The sequence below is a fragment of the Callithrix jacchus genome, chromosome 6 (genome assembly GCF_049354715.1).
Source record: "Callithrix jacchus isolate 240 chromosome 6, calJac240_pri, whole genome shotgun sequence".
Taxonomy (NCBI): domain Eukaryota; kingdom Metazoa; phylum Chordata; class Mammalia; order Primates; family Cebidae; genus Callithrix; species Callithrix jacchus.
The window spans coordinates 85,415,543-85,429,930 of NC_133507.1; the positions used below are offsets into that span (position 1 = coordinate 85,415,543).

Here is a 14,388-nt window from a genome sequence, read left to right on the forward strand (position 1 = left end):
GGGGAGATTGCTCTGAACCTGAAACTGCTCTTTAAAAAACTTAAGTATTGAAAAAAAATTAAGTATTAAAATACCAAAAAAAAAAAGTCGCATGAACTGTTAACAAATTTATACTGGGAGAGCCAATTCTATGTTCATGTAACGAAATGGACAGTAGCTTCTACTATTAAACTTTTGGGCTAGCAGCAAGCTATCAAACCACCCACAAAATGTCAAAATATTCTGTACACCTCAGTGTTAGAGATGTATGGCCCTCGGTGATTTACAGAAACATTATTTATAATGTATTTTCTGTTCATTTCTGTCCAGTGCTGCACCTTTTATAAACCTACTGATTAATATCAAACAGTGAACAAAACTGACAAGCAGGATTACCAATCTAACAAAACTGTTTATAGTGTGAATGAAAAAAGCACACCATTCCAGGCAGTGTACTTAATAATAAAACCCTGTTGTACTTAAGTGGTGAAGGGATTACTTAACTGTCAAAGTTTCTTTAACTGTTAAAAGTAGCCATATTAAAGACATACTATTCAGAAGAATGGGCAGAATATTTCATGCCAGTTTATACATCATTACCATATTTCCATATTTAACTATAACATCATTGATGTGTGTAACTATAAAATAAATTCAACTATTTGAAATTAACTTCCCATAAGGCATTTTATGGTAGAGAAAAAACAAAAAGATTTGCTTATTTTCTTATACAGATTTAAGCTCACTTTTAAAAATATTATAACATTTTTAAAGAGATATCCATACTCCCATGTTCACTGCAGCATTATTCACAAAAACCAAGGTATGAGAACAACCTGTGTGTTCACTGATAGACAAATGGACAGAGATAAATAATAGAATACTATTAAGCCTGAAAAAAAGAAGGAAATCCTACCATTTGCAGCAATGTAGATAAATGTGGAAGACATTAAGCTATGCAAAGTAAGCCAGACACAGAGAAATACTGCATGATCTCACTTATATGTGGAATCTAAAACAGCTGCTCCCAAAAGCAGTGAGTGGAATAGTGATTGCCAGAGGCTGAGGTTGGGGTGGATATAGGGACATGTTGGTCAAAGTGTCTGAGGGTTCAGTTATGTGGGATGAATAAATGCTGGAGATCTAATGTCTGACATGGGGATTAAAGTTTCTAATTCTGTGCCATACACTTAAAACTTGCTAAGAATATTGATCTTAAGTGCTCTGAACACACACAAAAATAACACGACTTTGTGAGGTTATGACTCCGTGTTAATTAGTTTGGGATAATAATTTCACAATGTACACATATATCAAAACATTGCATTGTATGTTATACAATTAAATATATACAATATTTATTTGTCAAGTATATATCTCAATAAAGCTGGGAAAAAAGAAATATATAAAAAGTGTTCCTTATTTTAATTTTAAATATTTTAAAATAATTTGATAAATTATTTGTTTTAAAAATAAAAGTTTGTCATCAGTTTTTATGCACTAAGAAAATACATGTATATTAAGTATTACATTTGAATATTTTTAGAAAAATAATGATTATATCAAAAACCTCACATTTTCCACGAGACATTTTGCAAAGCTATTGTAAATAAACTAATCTGATAGGTAAATGAAGAGTTTAATAAAACTAGCCTAAGAATTTTTAAGACTACAAATTTTTCTAAACAGTAAGCAGAAAATAATTGATCTTAAGATCTTTTCCCATATATGATTCCAAATTATGTTTTTGGTCATGGAAAACAGGACTATTTTTTGTTTTTTTTTTTTTTGAGACAGAGTCTTGCTCTCTCACCAGGCTGGAGTGCAGCAGCAATTTCAGCTCACTGCAACCTCCACTTGCTGGCTCCAAGCAATTCTTCCACCTCAGTCTCCCAAGTAGCTGGGACTACAGGCACGTGCTACCACATCGGGCTAATTTTTGTATTTGTAGAGATGGGGTTTCACCATGTTGGCCAGGATGGTCTCTTTCTCTTGACCTTGTGATCCACCCGCATCAGCCTGCCAAAGACAGGATATTTTAAACCTTAATTTTCAGATGTCAGTTTCTGCTACCTCATTTCTAACACACTTAAATATATAGAGTCTTTAGAAGGAACAATAACTTTACAGAATTCAAAGTATTTATTTCTCATCTACAGGCTGATTTTGAGCCTATATTTATGGAAATCATAAGAGAGAAAGTTTCTGAAGACTTATATAGGAAGAAACAAAAAAATATAGGAGTAGGCTGGGTGCAGTGGCTCATGCCTGTAATCCCAGCACTTTGGGAGGCTGAGGTGGGTGGATCACCTGAGGTTGGGAGTTCGAGACCAGCATGGCCAACATGATGAAACCCTATCTCTACAAAAAAAAAAAAAAAAAATATATATATATATACACACACACACACACACACACACACACACAGACACACACACACACATCAGCCAAGCTTGGTGGCAGGCACCTGTATTCCCAGCTACTCAGGAGGCTGAGGCTGGAGAATTGTCTGAACCCAGGAGTTGGAGGTTGCAGTGAGCCAAGATCTTGTGGCTGCACTCCAGCCTGGGCAACAAGAGTGAAACTCTGTCTCAAAAAAAAAAAGGCATATTTATATATGAGAAAAAAAACCTGCACCTAATTTATTTTCCCTCAAAGTAAATAAAAATAACTACTGACAAGGAGTGACATCAACAAAAATGGCAAAGTAGGAAACTCCAAAGACCTGGTCTCTCTGCTGAAGCAACCATTAAGCTGGAAAAATCAACTGTTTTGGAACTCTGGAAACTAACTGATACACCAACAGTGGAATGTTTAATAATCAAAGAGTCTGCTAAATTTGGCACTTTAAGAAAATCTGTCAGGCCACTCACTGGCTTGACTGCTCATAGAATTGAACAGAGACTTAGGTGACCATATATGACAAAAAATATAAGAATAGTTTGGAAAAGTCAAACATATAGACAAGTGAAACCACAAAAAGTGACAACAGTAATGTTCAGGGAAGGTGGCATATCTAGTTTCCAGAGCCATCATAATATACTAATCAAAATGTTCAATTTCAACAAAAAATATGAGACCTGAATAGAAACAGGGAAAAAAATGACAGAGACTATACCTGAAGAAGTCCAGCCATTAGAAATACTAGAAAAGCATTTTAAATCAACCACATTAAATATGCTCAAAAAGTTAAAGGAACTCAAGGACAAATGGCTAAAGGAAACCAGGTGAATGATATCTCAACAAATAGAGTCTCAGTAAATTGATGATGGAGATTATAGAAAAAATCCAAATAGAAATTTTAGAGCTGAAAAATAAAATCATGAAAATGAAAATTCACTAGAAAGATTAAACGCAGAGTTGAGCAGGATGTAGAATTCTATCCTGCTCAAATTGGAGATATGAGATTAAAGATATGCCCACTGAAATTATACAATCTTAGGAGAAAAAAAATGATGAAAAATTATCAGATTCTAAGTAGCAGTTGGTTACCATAAAGCATATTCATATATCAAATATAGAAGCCTCAGAAAGAGAAGAAAACAAAGAAGCAGAAATAATATTTAAGGAAATAATGGTTGAAAATATCTCCAGTTTGATGAAAAATGTGAATCTTAATATTCAAAAATCTCTACTAACCTGAAATAGAAGAAAATCAATGATATTTAAGCCTTGAAACACATTATAATCAAACTATTTAAAGACAAAGGTAGAATCTTCAAAGCAGCAAGAGAGATGTAATGCATTATGTACAAGGAATCTTTAATAAGATTAACAGCTAATTTCTCATCAAAAACCAAGGCCAGAGGGCAAGAGGATGAAAATAAAAAGGCTATCAACCAAGAATTCTCTGTCTAGCAAAACAACTCTTTAAAACTGAAGAAGAAATTAAGACATTTCCAGGTAGACAAAAAAGGAAAGAACTTTTCACTAGTATATATTCACTATAAGAAATGCTGAATATTCACTATAAGAAAGGTCCCTCAGGCTGAAATTAAAGGGCATTAGACAAAAACTCAAAGCAGTAAAAATACTGGTAAATACAACTGTAAAACTGCCAGGAAATATGATTACATAAGTAAATATAAAAGACAGTATTATTACGTTTTTGGTTTCTAATACCTCCTACATTCATATATGACTTAAAAGAAAATTATATAAAACAATTATTATAAATCTATATTAATGAACACACAATGCATAAAGATATAATTTGTGATAACAACAGCAACATAAAACAATGGGAGAAATGACTGTACTGAAACAGATTTTTGTATAGTATCTAAGCTAAGTTGGTAGCAATTCAAACAGATTGTTACACATTTAAAATGGCAACTGCAATCCCAAGAACAATTGCTAAGAACATAACAAAAGGAAATACAGAAAAGGAAGTGAGGAAGGAATCAAATATTATACTAGAAAAAAACACACTAAACAGAAAAACAGTGATGTAGGAATTGAGGAACAAAAAGATACAAGACATGTAGAAAACAGAATGACAGAAGCAAAATCTTCTTATAAGTAATTACTTTAAATGTAAATGTATTAAACTCACAAATTAAAAGGCAGAGATTGGCATAATGAATTCTTTAAAAGCATGCTCCAGTTATTTTCTCTTTATAAGATATTCACTTTAAATCCAAATACACCAATAGGTTGAAAGTACCAGGATGAAAAAAGATTTTCCATACAAATAGTAATCAAAAGAGAGCTCAGGTAGCTATGCTAATATCAGACAAAACAGACAATAAGTCAAATAGTGTTACTAGATACAAAGGAAGACTTTATATGTTTTTCAAAATGTTAGTATATCAAGAAGCTAAAACAGCTGCAGGCATTGCTACAATATAGCAGAATTCATGAGACTGGTCTTCATCTATTTAAAATACAACATTAGTTACCACTTTCCTAAGGGTAGTCCCTAAAATGTGAACCTAAACAACTTTGGAATATTTTTATTTGTGTAGTTATGCAAAAGGAACACTATTTATAATAGTGGCCTCTCTGTTTCATTTTTTGTTTTGTTTGTTGAGCCTGAAGTCCCAATTTTTTCCACAGAGACAATACCCAGCCCCACATAATTTTCTACCCTACGGTATTATCAGTTGGGCAGTAAACACACCCAAAAAGCAGATTGACTTTTATGACCTCAGTTTTTTTTATTTATGATGTTCCTGAATGTTTTAAAATTGTTTCAAGTGGAAAACATGCCATAAAATTTGCTACTTTTACTAAGTATGATCTTTTTACACTTAACTGCATTGATAATCATACACCTACATACAAATATTGAATATCATTAGTTCAGTGTCATCCTACACTTGCTAGCAGAATTCAAACAAGTAGATTAATATGAATCAAATAGAAATAAAATGTAAGATATAATTCAGTTGTTGCTGAAAAATTCCAACTCAGATAAATTGCCAGTTCAGAGAATAAGTAAAAAATATTTTCAGTGAAGTTCACCTTTGGTTAAATTTTGCTTTATTCAGTTAAATTTGTCTTGTTGTTCTTTGTCATCTTTAATATATTCATTCATGTTTTATTGGATTTTCCTTAAATGTCTTGGAAAACTTACCTTGCATGTGGTTTCATTATTTCTTCTTTTTAAGCATACTCACTAAAAGCTCTTATTAATGACTAAAAGTAACCAATAAATTAAAACTATTAAGAACCAACCAAAAAAAAATACACTGAAAATTCCTTCAGGTGATATCATAATTTTCATTTGAAAAAGAAGCCTATGCTTTTCAGTTATAACTACCAAATCTGGACTTCCTTCTCTAGTTCAATAGACCATATACTTGGCATTTTAGTTTTCCACATTCAATTGTTGGCAAATCACATGTCTTCATTAGTTGTTATGCTTATGTTAACCCCTGTTTTAGAACTTTAAATTAGTACTGACTATAGATCTAAAACTACATAAAAATTATATTACATGAATTAGAATAGAGGTGAGGAGAGAAGCCAAAGACACATGGCATACATTTTTGTTGTGGTCTTTCCCCAACTCTAATCAAATTATCGACTACTTCTCTGGAGCTGAGTCACTGCAGGTGTGTCACTTCTGCAGGTATACGAGATCTGTGGACTCTAGGGAGAAAAAGTACTTTATGACAAACTAGTCATTGTCCATGACAAACCGAAGCCAAGAACTGCTAAACTAAATTCTCCCTACCACCGAGATTTAAAGTTCAAACTTTTCCTACAGAGAACACTAGGAATGAAGAAGCTTCCATTCACTGCCCTAAAGGAGACCAGCATTCACCAGCAGAATACCATAAGTTTGCAGATGTGAACCATGATATTTTCCACCAAGTGGGGGATTTTCACTGCACAGCCAGACAGAAGTTTAGCTGGCACCAAAAAGCGAAGAGAACAATAAGATAAGGGGATGGGGATTGGGAGCAGGGGAGAGCTCCTTAGAAACTGGCAGCTAGAAGGAGGAGAGCAAGCAGAACACCTAGCACATTCAGCTCCTTGTAAAACAGAATTGCACATGGAGACTAATGACTTTATCTACCAAAAGCCAAACTTCAAATGACACTGAAAATTTTTAATGACAACATTAGTTTAAAAAATACCTAACTAGGAAACATGGCTATTGAATTTCAAAATTTAATACAGAACTTGAAAGTATATTACTGATAAGATTTAAATAAATGTCCTGAGAGATTAAGTAGAAGAAATATCTCAAAACACAGAGCAAAAAGGCACACATGCAAATCAGAAAGAAAAAGTGAACAAACTTAGAGGACTTCTTCAGAAGGTAAAACATCCTAATAATGCCTTATAAAATGAATTTCATATGAATTAGAGAGTTAAGTATAAAATATGAAACAATAAAAATCAAAGAAAAATTTAGGAAATTATGTCGTTTACCTAGTGTTAACTGAAAGTTTTAAAAAGGAAAAAAAATAAAATATTTGATTGTATAAACTTATTTTGAATTACATTGCAGAAGTTATTATAAAGTCATTATTAAAATATTACTGTTGGAAAATAGCTGCAAATAATATGAAAGTTAGTAGGCAGAGAATCATAATGTAGCAGTCATAAACTGATGAGAAAAATCTAAGAACCCTATATGCAGTAGTTATTTATTGCTGTAAGACAATGCAACTTTATCCACAGAATTTAGGAGATTAAAATAACAAACATTTATTTTATCACAATTTCTGTAGGTCAGGTGTTCAGGAGTGCCTTCGCTAGGTTTTCCTTGCTGTAGATCTCTCATAAAATTGCAATAAAGCTGTCATCCTCCACAGACTCATGAAGCCTCAATTAGGGAGGGGAGATCAACTTCGAAGTTCACTCCCATGGATTTTGGCAGGCTTCAATTCCTTATTCATAGACTTCTCCACAGAGCTGCCTCATGACACTGCAGCTGACTGCTCACAGGGTGAACAATACCACGAGCAAGAGAGGGCACCCAAGCAGAAAGGCACCCAAGTAGAAAGATGAGTCTTTTTGTAACCTAATCTCAGATGTAACAACCCATCACCTCTGTACAGGCATACCTCGGAGATATTGTGGGTTCAATTCCACACCATCACAAGAAAGCAAGCATCACAATAAAGTCACAATTTTTTTTGCTTCCCAGCTCATACAAAGTTATATTTACAATATGCTGTAGTTAATCAAGTGTGCAATGGCATTTTGTCTAAAAAACCATGTACATAATGTTGTTAAAAATGCTGACACAGATACAAAGTAAGCATATGCTATTGGAAAAATGGTGCCAACAGACTTGCTGGACACAGACTGCCAAAACCTTCAATTTGTAAAAACAAACAAACAATATTTGCAAAGTGCAATAAAGTGAAACACAATAAAATGAGATATGCCTGAACCATAACTCAGAGATATTGCAGGCCTGGTTCCAGTGCACCATAATAAACATGTAGCAGAATAAAGTAAGTCATACATCTTTTGGTTTTTCAAATAGTCTATTAAGCGTCTAACAGGATTCCATCTAAAAAAAACAATGTGCATATACCTTAATTTAAAAACACTTAATTGCTAAAAAAATAATAACATTCATCTGAGCCTTCAGCAAGTCATAATCTTTTTACTGGTGGAGGGTCTTACCTCAATGTTGATGGCCACCAGCTAATCAGGGGTAGTTGCTGAAGGTTGGGTGGATGTGGCAATCCTTTAAAATAAAACAATGAAGTTTGTCACACTGACTCTTCCTTTCAGAAAAGATTTCTCTATAGCAATGCTGTTTTTATCACACTTTACCCAGAGTAGAACTCCTTTCAAAATTGGAGCCAATCCTCTCAAAATCTAACTCTGTTTTATTAACTAAGTTTATAAAGTATTCTAAATCCTATTAGTCACTCCAACAATGCTTATAACATCTTAATGAGGAATAAATTCCATATCAAGAAACCACTTTCTTTACTCTTTTATAAGAAATAGCTCCTCATCCATTTAAGTTTCATCATGAGGTTTTAGCAATTCAGTCATATCCTCAGGCTTGCCTTCTAAATTGAGTTCTCTTTCTACCATATGTGCAGTTACTTCATACACTGAAATTTTGAGGTGTGTAATTAACTTCTTCCAAACTCCTGTTAGTATTGATATTTGACCTCCTCCCATGAAACATGAATGTTCTTCATGGTGTCTAGAATGGTGAATCATTTCCAGAAGGTTTTCATTATCACTATCTATGACAGTGATAAACTTACAAAGTGTATTTTTTAAAATAATAAGGCTTGAAAGACAAAAATATTCTTTAATCCATGGGCTGCAGAATGGATGTTGTGTTATCAAGCATGAAAACATTAATCTCCTTGTACATTTCTTCCAGAGTTCTTGGGTGACAAAGTGCACTGTCAACAACAAGTAGGAGTATTTTGAAAGAAATCTCTTTTTCTATGGAGTAGGTCTCAACAACAGGCTTAAAATATTTAGTGAATTATGCTGTAAACAGACATGTTGTTATCCAGGGTTTGTTATTACACTTATAGAGCACAGGCTGAGTAAATATAGCATAATTGTGAAGTTACTTGGGATTTTCAAAACGGTAAATGAGCACTGGCTTCAACTTAATGTCACAACCCACATTAGCACCTAACAAGAGAGTCAGTCCATCCTTTGAAGGTTTAAGCTAAGAAATGACTTTTTCTCTTTAGCTATGGAAGTCCCAGATGACATCTTCTTCCTATATAATGATGTTCTGTCTGCATCAAAAATCTGTTGTTTAGTGTAGTCACCTTCATCAATGATCTTAGCTAGATCTTCTGAATAACTTACTGCAGCCTCCCTATCAGCACTTGCTGCTTCACCTTACACTTTTATGTTATAAAGACAGCTTCTTTTCCACAACTTCATGAACCAATTATTGCTACCTTCAAACTTTATTCTGCAGCTTCTTCACTTCTCTCAGCCTTCATAGAATTAAAGAAAGTTAGGGCTTTGCTCTCAATTAGGCTTTGGCTTAAGTGAATGTTGTGGCTGGTTTGATATTTTATGTAGACCACTAAAACTTTTCCCATACAACCAAGAAGGCTGTTTTGCCTTCTGATCATCTATGTTTTCACTTGAGTAGCACTTTTAATTTCCTTCAAGAAGTTTTCCTTTGTATTCGCAATTTGACTAACTGCTTGATGCAAGAAGCCTTGCTTTTGGCCTGTCTTGGCTTTTGACATGCCTTCATCGCTGAGCTTAATTATTTCTAGCTTTTGATTTAAAGTCAAAGACATGTGACTCTCGCTTTCACTTGAAAACTTAACAACCATTGTAGGGTTATTGATTGACCTAATTCAATAATGTTCTTTCTAAGGGAATAGGTATTCCTAAGAAAAGTGAGACAGATAGGGGAATGGTCAGTCAGTGAAACAGTTAGAACATACACAGCATTTATTAATTGTGGGTGTGGTTTGTGGTACCCCAAAACAATTACAATAATTGACTGATCACAGATCACCACACATATATAATAGTGAAAATGCTTGAAATGTTGCAAGAATTACCAGAATGTGACAGAGACAAGATGTGAGCACATGCTGTTGGCACCAATAGACTCATTTGATACAGGATTGGCAGAACCTTCGATTTGAAAAAAAAAAAAAGCACTACTTAATACAGGAAAAAAGAGTGTGCCTATAAAAAATAGATATATAGAGACATTTACTTGTCTATGCCTACATATATTTGTGTGTGTCCATACATATACACACATAAAGATATATGAAAAGATGGACCAAAATAAAAGAAGAACATGTCACTATTATAAGCCTGAACCTAAAACGAAAAATAATGACTTAAAAAAAGTTGCCGTTCCTACCACTCTGTCAGTTCTGCAGTTCTTCCTAGTGAGTAACTATCTTAAACAGGAAGATACAAACCATAAATCCCATGAGTGCATGGCATTGAGGCTAGAATTACTGAGGGACAGAATCATCTCCAAGTAATACGGATGAGAGACCTGTGGCATAACTGAGCACATTACACTTTTACCAGACAATTGTTCCCCACAGTTTCATGCATTTATTTATGCTAAATCACTCCAATGTGTTTTGGTTTATGAACTGATAGCATGTATCGTTTTATGTCTCTATGATTTTAAGAGTAAAGCTCACTTGATACATAAGGAAATTGTTAGAGCTAAAAAATGTACGCTTAGTTAGGCAAACAAGAAACAATAACACAAAATGAAGAGCTTTCAAATCTGTGACTGTTGCTTTGTCTTTGGAGAAGCAAATGTTTTTAAATCACAGGTAAGAGGATCTAAATTATCTGCACTATAGAGCATAAACTCTTCACGTTTTAACCATAAGTGAAAAAGAGCTAAAGTCTTATGTTTCCATAGGGAGTGTCAATTAGCAAATGATTTTAAAGCACTTAAGATATAATTCCAAAAACTTATTTACGAAGCATGTGAAGTTTTTTTAAATAAAGCTGAAAGGATATTTTTAAATAGTAATCTAACCTCAGAAAACTTTCCCTGACCACAGTCAAATCCAGATCATCTTAGCTATCTTTGGAGAGAGGCTTTTAAAACCACCAGCTCCCATAATGCTGTAAAACACCAAGAAACAAATAATATTATAGTGTCCAACTTGCCATTAAAAAGGAAGATTTCTGTCTTAACATATTTCAAACTCCCATTTACTCAAATGAAAAGGGCCTTTTTACTTGTGCTATTGTGGAAGCAATCCCTCAGCCTCAATTCATTCTTGAGCAGTCTGCTCTTAAATGCTTTTACATTATGCTATCTTCTTTCAATATGGCCTATTTACAATAGAAACAGAGCATGGTAACCAATTCTTCAATCTTTCTCAGACACAAAACATTCTCTCTACACAGCTTCCCTCACACTTGACACTACATCATACTGCCTTCATTAATGACAGGCCACACCTAACACTTTCCCATAGCCTGCAATTTCACTCTAATTACTGTTACTTTACACGGCTGATGAATGGAACAGCTAAAATTTATATGCATACTAGACACCACTTCCTACACATCCATTCATCAGGAAGGTTTTCAGAGTTGTTAAGGAAGAGTAAAATGAGTAAGTATTGACCATATAAAAAACTCCATTTTGTAGGTCACTAATAAAAGAAAAGTTCTAGGAAATAGAGGCAGCTCAAATAAAAACATTTTTTAAGTGAATGGAAAGATGAGTACTTCATAAAGATCCTGGAAACTCAGAGAAATTTCCATCAGTGATTAGAGTATACAGAAGCAAAGGCTGAGTAATTCATGAAGGGAGACAAACTGTAAATTCCAAATAATTTTTTTAAAGTATTGTTAGGCACAAGTATTGAGGAGGAAAAACAATTTGTGGCACATCAAAGTGGAAGATAAATTTATAAACAATGCTTTATTTATAAAACTGACTAGATTCTGGCTGGGCGTGGTGGCTCATGCCTGTAATCCGAGCACTTTGGGAGGCCAAGGTGGGTGGATCACCTGAAGTCAGGAGTTTGAGACTAGCCTGGCTGACAAGGTAAAACCCCATCTGTACTAATAATACAAAAACTAGCTGGGTGTGGTGGCACATACTTATAATACTAGCTACTCAGGAGGCTGAGACAGGAGATTTGTTTGAACCCAGGAGGTGGAGGTTGCAGTGAGTCAAGTTTGCACTATTGCACCCCAACCTGGGTGACAAGAGTGAAACTCCATCTCAAAAAAAAAAAGAAAAAAAGAAAAGAAAAACTGACTAGATTTTAAAATGTAACAACAGGAATCAAACATATAAAAATTGTAATATTAGAGAGAAAAAGTTCCATGTGCAGAAAAATACTATGTAACATTAATTTGGGGTTTGAAGAAATCCTGGGAAGTACTGAACCTGAGCCTTGTAAATGTGAATGTCATTCAGTTGGCAAATGACAGAATCAAGATTCAAGCTCAGGCATGCATTCTATGCACTGAACCATTCTACCATGTTTCTTTGACTCTTGGGTCCCATGAACAAATATTTTGCAGTATAGTAGGGAGATAACATGTGCCTGAATAAAACCTGGATTTATAAATAAAAGTTTAATGAATATTTTAAGACAGTTTTAAGGTTTTGAGTCTGGATGACTGGGAGAATCATAATGCTATTAAGGAACAATAGAGAAAAAGGTGTGATTTGAGTAAAATTACAAACTGCTTTTTTCTTTTACTTTTACTTTTTGAAGGCCTTCCCTTCTGCTTCCCTAAATCCTGGCAGTCACTCCTGGAGTCTCCATGCAGGAGACTAGAAATTAGGTCTCTGGGAAATATGCCAACACATGAGAAGACCCAAAGGTTATCCAATGAAATACCCTTGCTAGATAACGTTACAGAGGGCACCACAATCAACAAATTCTATTCATCTGCTCAGAGTCTCCTAGAAACTTTTTAGATAGTAGCAGATAATTAAGGGTATTTGAGCATGTAAGGAAATAGTCTAACATGAAAAATAAATGTCAAAATGGCTGAAGAGGAGGTAGGTGGAAATATTTGAGGAAACAGATTTCATGAAGGAGAAGGAAAAAACATCCAAAGAAAGAAGATTTAATAAACATTTTTAAAGAGAAAAGTAGGCATTATATTCATTAAACAAGAAGAAGCAACTAATATAAAGGAAAATTCGCAGAAAGAGTTCTCTTGAAAATTAAAAATATGCTAACAGAAATAAAAACTCAAAATAGTATAGAACATAATGTTCAGAAAATGTCTCAGAAAATATATATATTTTAAAAAAAGCAAAAAATAAGTGAGAAGAATAAGAAAACTAGAGAGTCCAGGATGTCCACTATCCAACTAACTTCAGGGAGAAAAAATACTAGAATAAAGAAAAGGAAATAATTTACTTAAGAAAATTCTCAGCAATGGAAAACATGAACTTCCAAGTTGAAAAAAACCACCAAGCACCCACCTTATGAATCTCATTAAATATACAGTAAGGCAAACCACGGTATTAGCATATGGAGAACAAAGGGAGTTCTTACAAGCTTCTAGAAGGAAAAAACAAAGTAGCTTAAAATGACTTTGTATCAATAACGACGCTAGAAGATGGAAGAAAATGACTTTCCAGGCTAGAATTTTGTACCAAAATATTATTCACTTAAAGACATTTTATACATTATTCATTTCAAACACCATCTCCTCCCTTGCGTTTTTTTTCTCAGAAAGTTCTTAGTGGCTGGCTTCAACAAAATGAAGAAATACATTGACAGAGAAAGACATGGGCAGGCCAGGTGTGGTGGCTCATGCCTGCAATTCTAGCACATTAAGGAGCTAAGACAAGAAGACTGCTTGAGCTCAGGAATTTGAGACCAGCTGGGCAACAAAGTCAGACCCTGCTTCTACAAATAAGTAAAATAATTAGCTTGTACCAGCTACATGGGAGGCTGAGGCAGGAGTATCACTTGGGCTCAGGGGGTCAAGACTGCAGTGAATCATGTTTATGCCACTGCACAGCAGCCTAGGTGACAGAGTGAGGCCCTGTCTCAAAAACCAAAAACTGACATGGGCACTGAAAAGAGAAAATAGATACAATGAGACAAGCAACTACTAACACCTCTGCACCAGGCACAGAGGGCATCCTGCCCAGATTGGAAGAGGTTAGAATCCTCTTAGAGAAAAATGACACAAATAACACATCTGATTATTGCAGTATGTTGGGAAGAGATTTCATCAACTGGAGGTGAATCTGGAGAGAAAGAATGGTAAACATTTATTAGGAAAAAAAAACTAGTCAGAAGAAAAAAAAGAGAAATTGTAATCTGTGCAGGAAATGAAAATTTATATATATATGTACACATAAAAATGTAATATAAAAAATAAGGCTCAGATGTGGGTAGTGTTTGCATAGCCATAATAGCATAAACACTATAATATGTATTGATCTGACTCAAAATTATAAAATTCAAGAATAAGGGGCTAGGAATAACTAAGGTTTTGGTGTGAGAG

General features: G+C 34.2%; 1 long non-coding RNA gene across 5 annotated transcripts in view; it reads right to left on the bottom strand.

The window, feature by feature from the left end:
* Window positions 1-14,388, bottom strand: part of LOC103793803 (uncharacterized) — a 129,921-nt gene that overhangs the window by 48,317 nt on the left and 67,216 nt on the right. For all 5 annotated transcript variants that reach the window (XR_013518947.1, XR_013518945.1, XR_013518946.1 and 2 more), the window contains one exon: window positions 8,074-8,137. This is a non-coding gene — a long non-coding RNA (uncharacterized LOC103793803). The remainder of the gene's footprint in view (window positions 1-8,073; window positions 8,138-14,388) is intronic.